General features: G+C 44.9%; 1 pseudogene; it reads left to right on the plus strand.

Moving 5' to 3' along the window:
* Nucleotides 1–9,016: 9,016 nt before the first annotated feature.
* On the plus strand, nucleotides 9,017–9,135 carry LOC134952006 (5S ribosomal RNA; annotated as a pseudogene).
* The last annotated feature ends 5,195 nt before the right edge of the window (nucleotides 9,136–14,330 follow it).

The raw sequence follows: 14,330 nt of genomic DNA on the forward strand, positions 1-14,330 counted from the left end.
TGCAATTGCTGAGTAATTCCTCAATCAAATGTTATTTAATCCACAAACCTGCAAATTTAGAGGTGGGTTGGTGATTTATTTAAAAAAAAAATTGTTCTAGAACTTTTCAGATATTAACACCAATTGAAACAAACATAAGTGAGCAATTAAACGCTCATCCCATTTCTCCTTAGGGCCCATTAACACCTATTCACTATTAATATGCTTTTCAGCTGCTAGCACCAGAAAAATGAATGGATTCTTATCGGCTTATTTACACTATTGTATTCTAGAATGTGAGTGGTGAACTGTTTGTTCACTTGTGCTTACCAGTACAATAGATTGTATTGGTAAATGTCCAAAGCGTGAAAACCCATTAAACATAAATAACGGTTTTGTTTTTTTCCTTCACATGTATTACCTATTTTCCTAGCACATGTGTGTGAACTAGCCCTCAGAAGAGCGCATTTGTTTGACTGAGAAATATGTTTGTGAAGTTAGAAAGTGCCCTCCCTTTCTTCATTTGGAGATACTGAGATAACACTCACAAGTTTATACTTCCCTGGAAGTGAAATCTGCCAAGAGACTGTTTCTCTCAAATGTATAGACATTTACTATTTTACAGAAGATTTTTGTAAGCAGTGGTAGAATCTGGACAGTTTTATGGTTTGTGCTAATATGAAAGTATGTGGAATATATTTGTTAATTTGGGTGATTTGCTTGAGTATTTATTGTAAGGATATGGATTTTTGTCATTAGCAATGTTTAATGTGATTTTATTTATAGAAAAAAGAAATGTTATCTTAAGCAAATTTTATTATAAAATGTGGTATATATCTCTACATAATATAAAGTTACGACTTTTAAATTGTTAAAACTGTACATACTATAATGCAGTGTAAAGCATGTGGATATGATATATACTTATTTCAAAGTTGTTTTTTTTGTGCAATAAACTATTTTTGTTAAAATGTTGCAGTATTGTTTGTATATACCTCATACAGTAGCGCTGGGTTACGCTGAACTATTGACCAAAGAAGATAATTTTCTGTCTGAAAGACTGCAAAAGTAAAATGTCTGATGACTCTTAAGCTGTGAACACAGTAAATGGTGTGTGTACCCAGCCGAAGCATGACCGATATATGGGCAGGGCCGCACACACTGAACGATACAGTATATCGTTCATGGCCTCATTATCCTGCGCCTGGTCCTTGGCAAGATTATCCCATCAGACGAGCCAGCAAATTACTTGCGGGAGTGCGCTATTGTCATACACACTAGACGATATGTATATCTATTGGACGACCTATCGCCTGATGTGTACCCTGCTTTACAGAATTCCACTTACTTGGTAGTTATAAGCTAACTAGAGCATAAATTATATATGAAAAATAAGATTTTACTTACCGGTAAATCTATTTCTCGTAGTCCGTAGTGGATGCTGGGGACTCCGTAAGGACCATGGGGAATAGACGTGCTCCGCAGGAGACATGGGCACCTTAAGAAAGAATTTAGATTCTGGTGTGCTCTGGCTCCTCCCTCCATGTCCCTCCTCCAGACCCCAGTTAGAGAAACTGTGCCCGGAAGAGCTGACAGTACAAGGAAAGGATTTTGGGAATCCAGGGCAAGGCTCATACCAGCCACACCGATCACACCGTATAACTTGTGATAACTTTACCCAGTTAACAGTATGAACAACAACAGAGCATCCATGGGGATTATACCAAAGCTCCCAAACGGGCGGGAGAGTGCGGATGACTCTGCAGCACCGAATGAGCAAACACAAGGTCCTCCTCAGCCAGGGTATCAAACTTGTAGAACTTTGCAAAAGTGTTTGAACCTGACCAAGTAGCCGCTCGGCAAAGCTGTAATGCCGAGACCCCTCGGGCAGCCGCCCAAGAAGAGCCCACCTTCCTAGTGGAATGGGCCTTAACTGATTTTGGCAGCGGCAATCCAGCCGCAGAATGAGCCTGCTGAATCGTATTACAGATCCAGCGAGCAATAGTCTGCTTTGAAGCAGGAGCACCAAGCTTGTTGGAAGCATACAGGACAAACAAAGACTCTGTTTTCCTGATGAAGTCCCCACTCTCCCTAGCCGTTCTGGATACATAAACCTTCAAAGCCCTGACCACATCAAGTAACTCGGAATCCTCCAAGTCAGTAGTAGCCACCGGCACCACAATAGGTTGGTTTATATGAAAGGATGATAAAACTTTCAGCAGAAATTGTGGCCGGGTCCCGCAATTCTGCTCTATCCGCATGGAAAACCAGATAGGGGCTTTTATGTGACAAAGCCGCCAATTCTGACACACGCCTAGCCAAAGCCAAGGCTAGTAGCATGACCCCTTCCACGTGAGATATTTTAATTCCACCGTTTTGAGTGGTTCACACCAGTGTGATTTCAGGAAACTCAACACCACGTTAAGATCCCAAGGTGCCACTGGAGGCACAAAAGGGGGCTGAATATGCAGCACTCCCTTTACAAACTTCAGGCAGAGAAGCCAGTTCTTTTTGAAAGAAAATGGATAGGGCCGAAATCTGGACCTTAATGGAACCCAATTTTAGGCCCAAAGTCACTCCCGACTGTAGGAAGTGAAGGAAACGGCCCAGCTGGAATTCCTCCGTAGGGGCATTCCTGGCCTCACACCAAGCTACATATTTTCGCCATATACAGTGATAATGTTGAGCCGTCACGTCCTTCCTAGCCTTTATCAGCATAGGAATGACCTCATCCGGAATGCCTTTTTCTGCTATGATTCGGCGTTCAACCGCCATGCCGTCAAACGCAGCCGCGGTAAGTCTTGGAACAGACAGGGCCCCTGTTGCAACAGGTCCTGTCTTACAGGCAGAGGCCACAGGTCCTCTGTGAGCATTTCTTGCAGATCTGGATACCAAGTCCTTCTTGGCCAATCCGGAACAATGAGTATTGTTCTCACTCCTCTTTTCCTTATGATTCTCAGCACCTTGGGTATGAGAGGGAGAGGAGGAAATACATAGACCGACTGGAACACCCACGGCGTCACCAGTGCGTCCACAGCTATCGCCTGAGGGTCTGTTGACCTGGCGCAATACTTCTGTAGCTTTTTGTTGAGGCGGGATGCCATCATGTCTACCTGTGGCAGTTCCCACCGACTTGCAAACTGCGTGAAGACTTCTTGATGAAGTCCCCACTCTCCCGGGTGGAGGTCGTGTGCTGAGGAAGTCTGCTTCCCAGTTGTCCACTCCCTTAAGTGATTCTCCGCCCAGCGAAGAATTCTGGTGGTTTCTACCATCGCCCCCCTGCTCCTTGTGCCGCCTTGGCGGTTTACATGAGCCACTGCTGTGATGTTGTCTGACTGAATCAGAACCGGTTGGTCGCGAAGCAGGGACTCCGCTTGACGTAGGGCGTTGTATATGGCCCTTATTTCCAGGATGTTGATGTGAAGGCAAGTCTCCTGACTTGACCACAGACCTTGGAAATTTCTTCCCTGTGTGACTGCCCCCCACCCTCGGAGGCTTGCATCCGTGGTCACCAGGACCCAGTCCTGAATGCTGAATCTGCGGCCCTCCAGAAGGTGTGCACTCTGTAGCCACCACAGGAGAGACACCCTGGCCCTGGGGGATAGGGTGATTAACCGATGCATCTGAAGATGTGATCCGGACCATTTGTCCAGTAGATCCCATTGAAAAGTCCTCACGTGGAACCTGCCGAAGGGAATGGCCTCGTTTGATGCCACCATCCTTCCCAGGACTTGAGTGCAGTGATGCACTGACACCTGTTTTGGTTTTAATAGATTCCTGACCAGTGTCATGAGCTCCTGAGCTCTCTCTATCGGGAGATAAACCCTTTTCTGGTCTGTGTCTAGGATCATGCCTAGGAAAGGCAGATGAGCCGTAGGAACCAACTGCGACTTTGCCGTGTTGCCGTTACACTTCCAGAGAAAGTGATACGCTGTTCAGCAACTGCTCTCTTGATCTCGCTTTTATGAGGAGATCGTCCAAGTACGGGATAATTGTGACACCTTGCTTCCGCAGGAGCACCATCATTTCCGCCATTACCTTGGTGAATATTCTCGGGGCCGTGGAGAGACCAAACGGCAACGTCTGAGATTGGTAATGACAATCCTGTACCGCAAATCTGAGGTACGCCTGATGAGGTGGATAAATGGGTACATGAAGGTATGTCTCCTTTATGTCCAGAGACACCATAAAATCTCCCCCTTTCAGGCTTGCGATGACCGCTCTTAGCGATTCCATCTTGAACTTGAACCTTTTCAGGTATATGTTCAGGGATTTTAAATTCAATATGGGTCTGACCGAACCGTCCGGTTTCGGGACTACAACATGGTCGAATAATAACCCTCTCCTTGTTGAAGGGGGGGAACCTTGACCACCACCTGTTGAAGATACAATTTGTGAATTGCAGTTAACACTATTTCCCTCTCGTGGGGAGAAGCCGGCAGGGCCGTCGGTGAGGGGGCATCTCCTCAAAGTCCAGCATGTATCCCTGAGACACAATATCTATTGCCCAGGGATCCAACATGGAGTGAACCCACTTGTGGCTGAACTTACGAAGACGTGCCCCCACCGAGCCCCAGCGACATGGGGTGGATTTTGTAGAGGCCGGGGAGGACTTCTGTTCCTGGGAACTAGCTGTGTTGTGCAGCTTCTTTTCTCTGCCCCTGCCTCTGGCAAGAAAGGACGCACCTCGGACTTTCTTGTTTCTTTGTGTTCGAAAGGCTGCATTTGATAATGTCGTGCTTTCCTAGGCTGTGCAGGAATATAAGGCAAAATATCAGAATTACCAGCCATAGCTGTGGAGACCAGGTCCGAGATCCCTATTCCACACAATCCTCAGCCTTCCATATGCCTCTTAAGTCGGCATCACCTGTCCATTGCATATTCTACAGGACACGTCAAGCAGAAATCGACATAGCATTGACTCTAGAACCCAGTAGACTAATGTCTCTTTGGGCATGTCTCTTAAGACAGCATCTTTAATATATATATATATATATATATATATATATATATATATATATACACACATACTAGGGTCTCAATTTCTGTTGATAAGGTACCTGTGCACGCTGCTACAGCGCTATAAACCCCTGCCGACACAATCGCCGGTCTGAGTAGTGTACCAGAATGTGCACGTTATCTGCAGGATCCCTGAGGATAGCTGTTAAGTCAGGGCTACCTTTTGGGCCAACGTGACACCCTAGGGGAAGATTCCCATCGTATCCTGGCCCTAGTAGGGAAAGGATACTCTGAGAATTCTTTGTGGGAAACTGCAGTCTGTTGCCTGGAGATTCCTGCTCTTTTTCATCCTGGGAGGAGGAAAATTTACCTCAGCTTTCTTCCCCTTAAACATGTGTACCCTTGTGTCAGGGACAGATGAGTCATCAGTGATATGCAAATCATCTTTTATTACAATAATCATATATTGAATACTTTTCTGCCATTTTGGCTGTGACTTTGCATTATCGTAGTCGACACTGGAGTCAGACTCCGTGTCGATATCAGTGTCTATTATTTTGGATAGTGATCATTGAGAGACTCTGAAGGTCTCTGCGACATAGGGACAGACATGGGTAGATTCCCTGTCTGTTTTCTAATCTTTTGTGCAATAAATTCACCTTAGCACTTAATTACACATATCCAAACAGGTGTCGGCGTTGTCGACGGAGACACCCTCACACACACATTTGCTCCATCTCCTCCTTAGGGGAGCCTTTTACCTCAGACATGTCGACACACACGTACCGACACACCACACACTCAGGGAATGCTCATCTGAAGACCATTCCCCCATAAGGCACACACCCCAGCGCTATTAACCCAGGAATAACACAGTAACTTAATGTTAACCCAGTAGCTGCTGTTTATATTGATTTTTGCGCCTAATTATGTGCCCCCCCCCCCTCTCTTTTTACCCTCTTCTCTGCAGGGGAGAGGCTGGGGAGCTTCCTCTCAGCGGTGCTGTGGAGAAAAAACATGGCGCTGGTGAGTGCTGAGGAAGAAGCCCCGCCCCCTCGACGGTGGGCTTCTGTCCCGCTTAAATATACATTTACTTGGCGGGGGCTCATACATATATACAGTGCCCAACTGTATATATGCTAACTTTTGCCAAAGAGGTCCCAATTGCTGCCCAGGGTGCCCCCCCCCCCTGCACCCTTACAGTGACCGGAGTATGTGAGGTGAGTGTGGGAGCAATGGCGCACAGCTGCAGTGCTGTGCGCTACCTCAGTGAAGACGGGAGTCTTCTGCCGCCGATTTCGAAGTCTTCTTGCTTCTTATGCTCACCCGGCTTCTGGCTCTGCGAGGGGGGCGGCGGCGCGGCTCTGGGATCGGACGACGAGGGTGAGATCCTGTGTACGATCCCTCTGGAGCTAATGGTGTCCAGTAGCCTAAGAAGCAGGACCTATCTTCAGAGAGTAGGGCTGCTTCCCTCCCCTCAGTCCCACGATGCAGGGAGTCTGTTGCCAGCAGAGCTCCCTGAAAATAAAAAACCTAACAAAATACTTTCTTACAGCAAGCTCAGGAGAGCTCACTGAACAGCACCCAGCTCGTCCGGGCACAGATTCAAACTGGGGTCTGGAGGAGGGACATGGAGGGAGGAGCCCTTCTTTCTTAAGGTGCCCATGTCTCCTGCGGAGCCCGTCTATTCCCCATGGTCCTTTCGGAGTCCCCAGCATCCACTAGGACGTTAGAGAAAGATTGTTATGACATAAAAGTATGAGGTCTGGCAACAAGGAAAAATGGGGCAGATGTATTAAGCCTGGAGAAGTGATAAAGCAGTGATAAGTGCAAGGTGATTATGCACTAGCCAGTCAGCTCCCAGCTGTCAATTTCCACATTAGAGCATATTTGGCTGGTGCACTTATCACTGCTTTATCACTTCTCCATGCTAAATACATCTGCCCCAATTCCTTATGTCACTCGTTTCAACAGTTCAGTCATTTCAAAAGTTTACTGTAACTGTATAGTAAGATCTTGGCTTATAACGGGATGTTGCTGGCCCATATAGACAGCCATATAATTAAGATAAATAGACCAATATAAAAATTAGAGGGGAAGCTCACTATGTAAATATGTTTGTCTGTAAGTACATAAATATATAGTGGATACGCGCACAGCGTTATGCAAGACTTGAGACATAATTTGCCAAAGTGCATGTTTCATTAAATCAGTAAATGAAAAGAAGTTATCACAACCTCTGCAGGTACTGAGTTAGACCTGTCCTGCAACAATATATAAAGGTAGAATTACAGGTGATAACACTTTCAGAAAGAGAAGCTCTTTTTTGCATTCTAGTCTTAAATATCAAATTTAGGGGAAGACTTGCTAAAGCTTCTAAAACAGACAAGTGGTGTTGCCCATAGCAACCAACCAGATTCTAACTAGCAATTCTCTATTGCATTCTAAAAACTGAAGGACAGATTCTGATTTGGTTGCTATGGGCAACATCACCACTTGTCTGTTTTAGGAGCTTTAGTAAACTCCCCTATCCATTTCTTTACACATTACATTGTTAATATGTAAAAAATACATGTTTGGATTTTATTTATAACTTCATAATGTGGATTTATTTGGATTGTTTACATTATCTGTAAGTAAATGTGGAGCCAGTATTGCTTCCAGGTTATTAGGTAGCTAGGGAAGGGCCTAAAATTTGTTTCATCAACAAGACTCCCAATGGAGAAGCTGGCGCCATACTTGTCCGGTGAGGCCAGCAGGTTTATATGGACCTCGATGTGAGGGAGGCATCAGTATACTTGACATTAAAGACCGATTATACTGTCTCGTGTCTGCATGGCCAGGCCGAGCTTAGTGCTTCCATGATTGTCGTTTCTCCAAAGAAACTGTGGTCATAGCTCAGTTGGTCGCCTTGATCAAAGTACTGAAGAAGTGGTTGAAACTGGAGGAAAACTTGCCTCATCGGATCATGGAGGTGCTGGCAATTTACCACTGCGTCCAGACTTTGGACTGGGGTCTGCAGAAGAGGGTGATGCAAGCAGACCCTCAAACCCCCAAGAAACTTGCCATGCTGGTGGAGATATTTGGGGTATTGCAGCAAGTGGCCAAGCCTCTTGGTTTTGTGCTAAAACCAGTTCAAAGACAAAAACCGGGGTTCCCTGAGAACCGCCTGGGCCAACAGTGAAAAATTCCTGTGGATAATGAGGTGAACCTGAAGTTGCCTAACTTTAATGTGTTTTAAATATGGAGAGCCTGGACACATACGGATGGAGTGCCTGACACTGCAAGAATCTATGGGCTGCTCCCTAGCCCAGGTGGCAGGCTAATGTACCCAAGCTACTGTACAGTGAGTGTATCCCAGAAGGGCAATGGGTTGTTTCAGTTAACAGTCCTCGTTAACCAGAATGTGGTTCTGACCTTGGTGGACAGTGATAGTGAACTTACTTTTGGATGTGGGTTCACTGATCCCAGCAGAGCCAGCACTTCAGTTGCCAAAAGTAAAGGCCCTGTGTATTTATGGGATATCTGAGAAATACGAGAGGACCCTCCTGCCCGTCACCCTAAGGGGCCAGAAAGTGTGGACCATGCCGGTGATAGCTCCTAAGCTGCCGTATGCACTCATCTTGGAACGCCTAAGGAAATTCTTACCCACCAGGGTACACCATTCATGCCCAGGCTAATGCGAGATATGTTTCATCTGCTAGGGGTGAAAACCCTCTGCACTTCCATTTACCATCCACAAACTGAGGTTTAATCAGACTATAAAGTATATAAACAGAAGGGTAGTGGAACAGGAAAGGAAAGATTGGGACACCCTTCTTTCTTACCTCTTGTTCCCTGAGGATCCCCAAGCCTCAACAGGGTTTTGCTCATTTGAGCTACTGTATGGAAGGGTATTTTGGATTTGCAAAGGGAGGATTTACTGGCATTTGGGAGTACTCTCTCATCCAAATGCCAGTAAATTACTCTCTGCAATGCTAAGGTAACAGAGAATCTGAGCCAAGAAATTAGACAGAAGTACTCTAACTCTAGGTACATGTTAATAACCATGCTGTCTCATTTGTTCTAAGCTGCGTATATTTACTGCCATAGATCATTGGTCACGCCCGATCTCGTCTGATCTTGGAAGCTAAGCAGTGAGGAGCCTGGTTAGTACCTAGATGGAAGACCACTAGGTAATATCAGGTGCAGTAATTACAACCCCCTACCTAATAAAAACAGCAGAAGCATTGGAGCAACCTTTGACCTTTACCACTGTTTTTCTACTTTTGTTTTTTCCTATAGAGCCAATAAGCACGCAACAGACGAATCAATACCACAATGGTGCAAACAAAAAGCACTTGATACTTGGACATATTACAGTCCTTTATTATAAAATTCAGCTTCTGTTCTCACTTACTGGATACCTATTGATATCCCAGCGAACAAGAAGCATCTTTAATTTGAACTTATCATAGTCCCCAATTATATAATTCAACTTCTGGTCTCATTTTCTGGATACCAACTGTTATCCCAACCCAATATTTTTCACCTCAGGTACACTAACATCTATGAGATTTCAAATATAATGAAGAATTTTCTCACTGGATGTGGAAGTGACAAGTTTTAATTTTGTGTTTTGTATGTGTATTTAATAATAATTTACTTGACAGAATACGTTAAAACTTAAGTTTTAATTCTATCATATCAAACGTGCCCCAACACAGTCTTTCTTCTCCTCTCTTTGCCAACTAACCTTATACCACTAACTTTGGGAGCACCACCAACTTGAATTTGATTTTGTATATCCATCCTAAGGATTTCATATATACCTTATTGTTGGTTAACAGAGGGTCGTATCTAACATAACCCCCTTTAAACTTTATCATACGTCCTGTGTGAAACACAACAAATCCCTCGTGTTCATTGGATACTGAGAATGACATTTCAAATTAGACGTGGAGCAAAGACATCAGAAGCGTTTTCCCAAGTTCTTTCCTCAGGACCGTATCCTTTCCACTGAATTAAATACTGGAACTTTTTATGATCGGATCGAGTTCAAAGTTTTCTCCACTTCAAGCTCAACCCCTGCTTCGGTTTGAACAGGAGTGCTCTTAGGTGGAACAGAATTAAAACAATTTAGGTTGAGGGGACGAAACAGTGAAATATGAAATGAGTTGGGAATTCGAAAATGCCGAGGAAAAGTGAGTTTATAAACCACTGGACTTAGAACTTGGGAAACTGGAAAGGGTCCGATGAATCTTGGCGCAAACTTAATAGTGGGAACTTTCAGTCTGAGATTGTGAGTGTGTAGCCAAACTTGATCACCTGGCTTCAGGCTAGGAACCTCTCAATGATTTCTATCTGCAAAAAATTATATTTGTCAGAAACCTTCTTCAAATTCAGGTGAACTCTTCTCCAACTATGAGCAAAATGTTGCAGAGCAGAAGATGCAGCTGGTACATCCTTCACCTGTGAACACTGAAATTCTGAAATACAGGTATGATACCCATAATTGAAGACTGGGCTCTCACTTGTGGATGTGTGATATTGATAGTTATGGGCAAATTCAGCCTAAGGCAGTAGCTCCAACCAGTTGTCTTGCGAAGGAGAAAGGTATAATCAAAGAAATGTTTTCATGTCTTGGTTAACTCTTTGTCTGTCCATTAGTTTGTGGATGGTAAGCGAAGAATTTTGAGTTTTATTCGCTTTTGCTAACCAAAGAGATTTCCAAAACTTGGCTTTGAACTGAACTCCACAATCTGATATTTCATGGGGTAGACCATGCAAACTGGAAATAATCAAGGATAAATATTTGAGCTAGCTTGGGTGCTGAAGGTAATCCTGTGAGTGGTGTGAAGTGCGCCATTTTAGAAAAATGGTCCTTGATTACCCAAATGGTATTGCTACCTTTAGAGACGGTTAAATATATGATAAAATCCATAGAGATGTGAGTCCAAGGACGACTCGGAATAGACAGAGAAGGGAGCAATCCGGAAGGAGGGAGTCGAGGAACCTTGTGTTGAGTACACCAAGTGCAAGAGTTAACAAAATCTTGTATGTCTTTCATCATAGGGGGCCACTAATAACTTTTCTGTAGAAATTTGTACATCTTTTGTATACTTGGATGACCGACGAACTTGGAAGTATGTGCCCACTGAAGAAGTTTAGGACGATGTGTTATAAGAACTGAAGATCTCCCACAAGGAGTCAGGTATATTTGAGCAGAAGCGAACGATATTGGGTCAATTATATGGAGTTTTTCTGGTGGTATTTCTGCATTAGCTGCTGATACAGACCTAGAGAAAGCATCTGCTTTGCCATTCAGAGATCCCTGATGATACCTAATAGTGAATGAAAATCGAGAAAAGAAGAGAGCTCTCCGGGCCTGTTGTGGATTGAGACACTGGGTGGATCTGATATACAGTAGATTTTTGTGATCTGTTTATACCGTTACGGGATGCTTAGCCCCTTCTGAGAGATACCGTCATCCAGAGCTAACTTGATAGATAAGAGTTCTTGGTCACCAATGGTGTCGTTTTTCTCGGAAGCTGTGAATTTTCGGGAAAAGAATCCACAGGGATGAAGTTTCCAGTCTGAGGAATTCTGTGAAAGAATGGCACCGACCCCTACTGAAGACGTGTCTAATTCCAGTATAAAAGGTTCTTTAAATTTGGTTGACTGAGAACTGAGGCAGTCACGAAGGCCTGTTTCAATTGGTGAAATGCTGAAACAGCTTCCGTAGACCAGTGAGCTGGATTAGCACCGTTTTTTTTTGTTGAGGCTGTGATAGGCACGACGAGTGTGGAGTATCCTTTCATGAATTTCTTCTTCTGAATAGTTGGCAAAGCCCAGAAATCTCTGGCCTGCCTTCAATGTTACTGGCTGTGCCCACCCTTGTGTTGCCTTTAATTTCTCCGGATCCATGCGTAGTTCCGTATTGGAGTTAACATAACCAAGAAACTGGACAGTGTGAACTTCGAACGTACACCTAGGGACCTTACCGTAGAGATGATTTTCATGTAGACGCCGTAGTACTTCTTTAACTTACTGTCGATGTGAAGAAAGACTGAAAAAATATAAGAATATTGTTCAAGTATACAACACATTTAAAGAGCATATCCCGAGAGATATAATTTACGAATCCTTGAAACACGGCTGGTGCATTACCTAAACCAAACGGCATTACCAGATGTTCATAATGCCCATCTTTGGTGTCCAAGGCTGTCTTCCACTCGTCCCCACGTCTTATCCTGATGAGATTATAGGCACCTCTCAAATCAAGCTTGGTAAATATCGTTGCCTCCCGAAACTCAATCGAAAAGCTCAGTGATGAGAGGTAACGGATATCCATTTTTGATGGTGATATTATTCAAGCCGCGATAATCTATGCAGGGGTGCAACCCGCTATCCTTTTTTACAAAAAAAAAAAAATCCTGCTCCAGCAGGGGAAGGTGGAATGAACCCTTTTTGAAGATTTTCCCGGATGTAGCTTGCAAGCCTTCACAAAGTGATTTGCGGCTCCACAGTAGAGACAGAGCTTTCCCTCACGATGTCGTAAAGTTCCTCAGGAGACAAATGAGAATGGTTAACCTGCATTGGGTCGTCTTGGATAGGTAGGCTCGGACATAACCGAGGTGAGGGACGAAACTTTCTCCAATCTCCCCAGCTCTTTTCACTACCTCGCTCATGCATGAGAAGATCCACTTTTACGCAGAGCGAAATTAGCTCTTCCAGTTGACTTGGAAGATCTCTTGTCACCAGTTCATCTTTCAATTTATCCGACAAGCCATTCCAAGAAGCTGCTCTAAGGGCATTGTTATTCCATTGCAATTCAGACGCTATGGTTTGAAACTGAATTATATATTGACCAACTGTACGTGAGCCTGGTCAGATCAGTAACAAATCTGTAGAGGCGACAGAAGGTCTACCCGGTTTGTCAAAAAAAGGGTGGGCCGCTAGAAGACTTGAGTCGGTTCAGTTCCTAGATTACTATAACTATGTGCCAGTTATTGCTGGGCCGGGCTGGCTACCGGTTATTGCTGGGTCGGGCTGGCTATCTAGCAGCTCTAAGATATAGCAGGGATTCTGTAGATGCAGGCTGGAACCCGGGACCAGAGGTGTATCTAGGGTCCCTGGCGCCCCTGGCAAAGTAAGGGACTGGTGCACCCCCCCATATTCGAAATAGGGAAGGCGTATATGCAAAAAAGGGGCATGATGTCGAAAAGGGACATGACCGCACAATGGGGGTGATTCCGAGTTGTTCGCTCGCTAGCAGATATTAGCAGCATTGCACACGCTATGGGAGTGTATCTTAGCTTAGCAGAATAGCGAACGAAAGATTCGCAGAATTGCGATTAGAAATTTCTTAGCAGTTTCTGAGTAGCTCCAGACCTACTCACAGATTGCGATCAGCTCAGGCCGTTTCGTTCCTGGTTTGACGTCACACACACGCCAAGCGTTCGGCCAGCCACTCCCCCGTTTCTGCAGACACTCCCGAGTTTTTCCCTGACACGCCTGCGTTTTTACGCACACTCCCAGAAAACGGCCAGTTTCCGCCCAGAAACACCCACTTCCTGTCAATCACACTCCGATCACTTCAACGATGAAAATTCTTCGTTCGGACGTGAGTAAAGCTACTAAGTTTTGTGCTAAAATATTTAGCGCATGCGCACTGCGTACCATGCGCATTTTTGCCTTGATTGCTCCGTTGCGAAAATCGGCAACGAGCGAACAACTCTGAATGACCCCCAATATTACTCACAATTCAAATTACGTTACATAGTAGTAACCCCTTATACACATTATGTCACACACTAGTGCCCCTTACACATCATGCCCACACAGTAATCCTTGTCACAATGTGAAGAAATAAGCAGTGCAAGGCGCGGCCAAGGAGGGGCATCACCCGGCGATGCCACCCACGGCCATTGGGTATAATGAAATATTAATGGCAGTGAAAAGGTATCTATGCGCACTACCTAGTAGTGGTGATGTAGTGATATATTAAGAAAACCATTCTAGTAGTTTATTTTGAGTATCTTCACTGTGGGGCATTGCGGTGCCAAACACCGGCACCAACTCCTGGCTGCTGTGCGAACCACCAGCACATGCAATGCCACTACTAAGTGAGTCCACCCATTGGCTGAGGGTGTCACTGCTGGTCGGCGCCCCCTCCTCGGCTGGCGCCCCTGGCGAGTGCCATACTGGCCAATGGGTAGATACACCCCTGCCCGGGACACAGGTTGAGAGTGATTTTGTGCAGGTGCCGAGGCTTCGCCAGGCGTTTCCTTTTAAACCACACGCTTCTTTCCTATTGCCTCAGCAAGTCATGTGACCCATTGGTACACTGTGAGTGGATTTCCTAGTCAGCTAATCCCTGGGGAACATGGTGGTACCCACAGACCAGGTCC

Source organism: Pseudophryne corroboree, chromosome 1 (assembly GCF_028390025.1).
Source record: "Pseudophryne corroboree isolate aPseCor3 chromosome 1, aPseCor3.hap2, whole genome shotgun sequence".
Classification (NCBI taxonomy): domain Eukaryota; kingdom Metazoa; phylum Chordata; class Amphibia; order Anura; family Myobatrachidae; genus Pseudophryne; species Pseudophryne corroboree.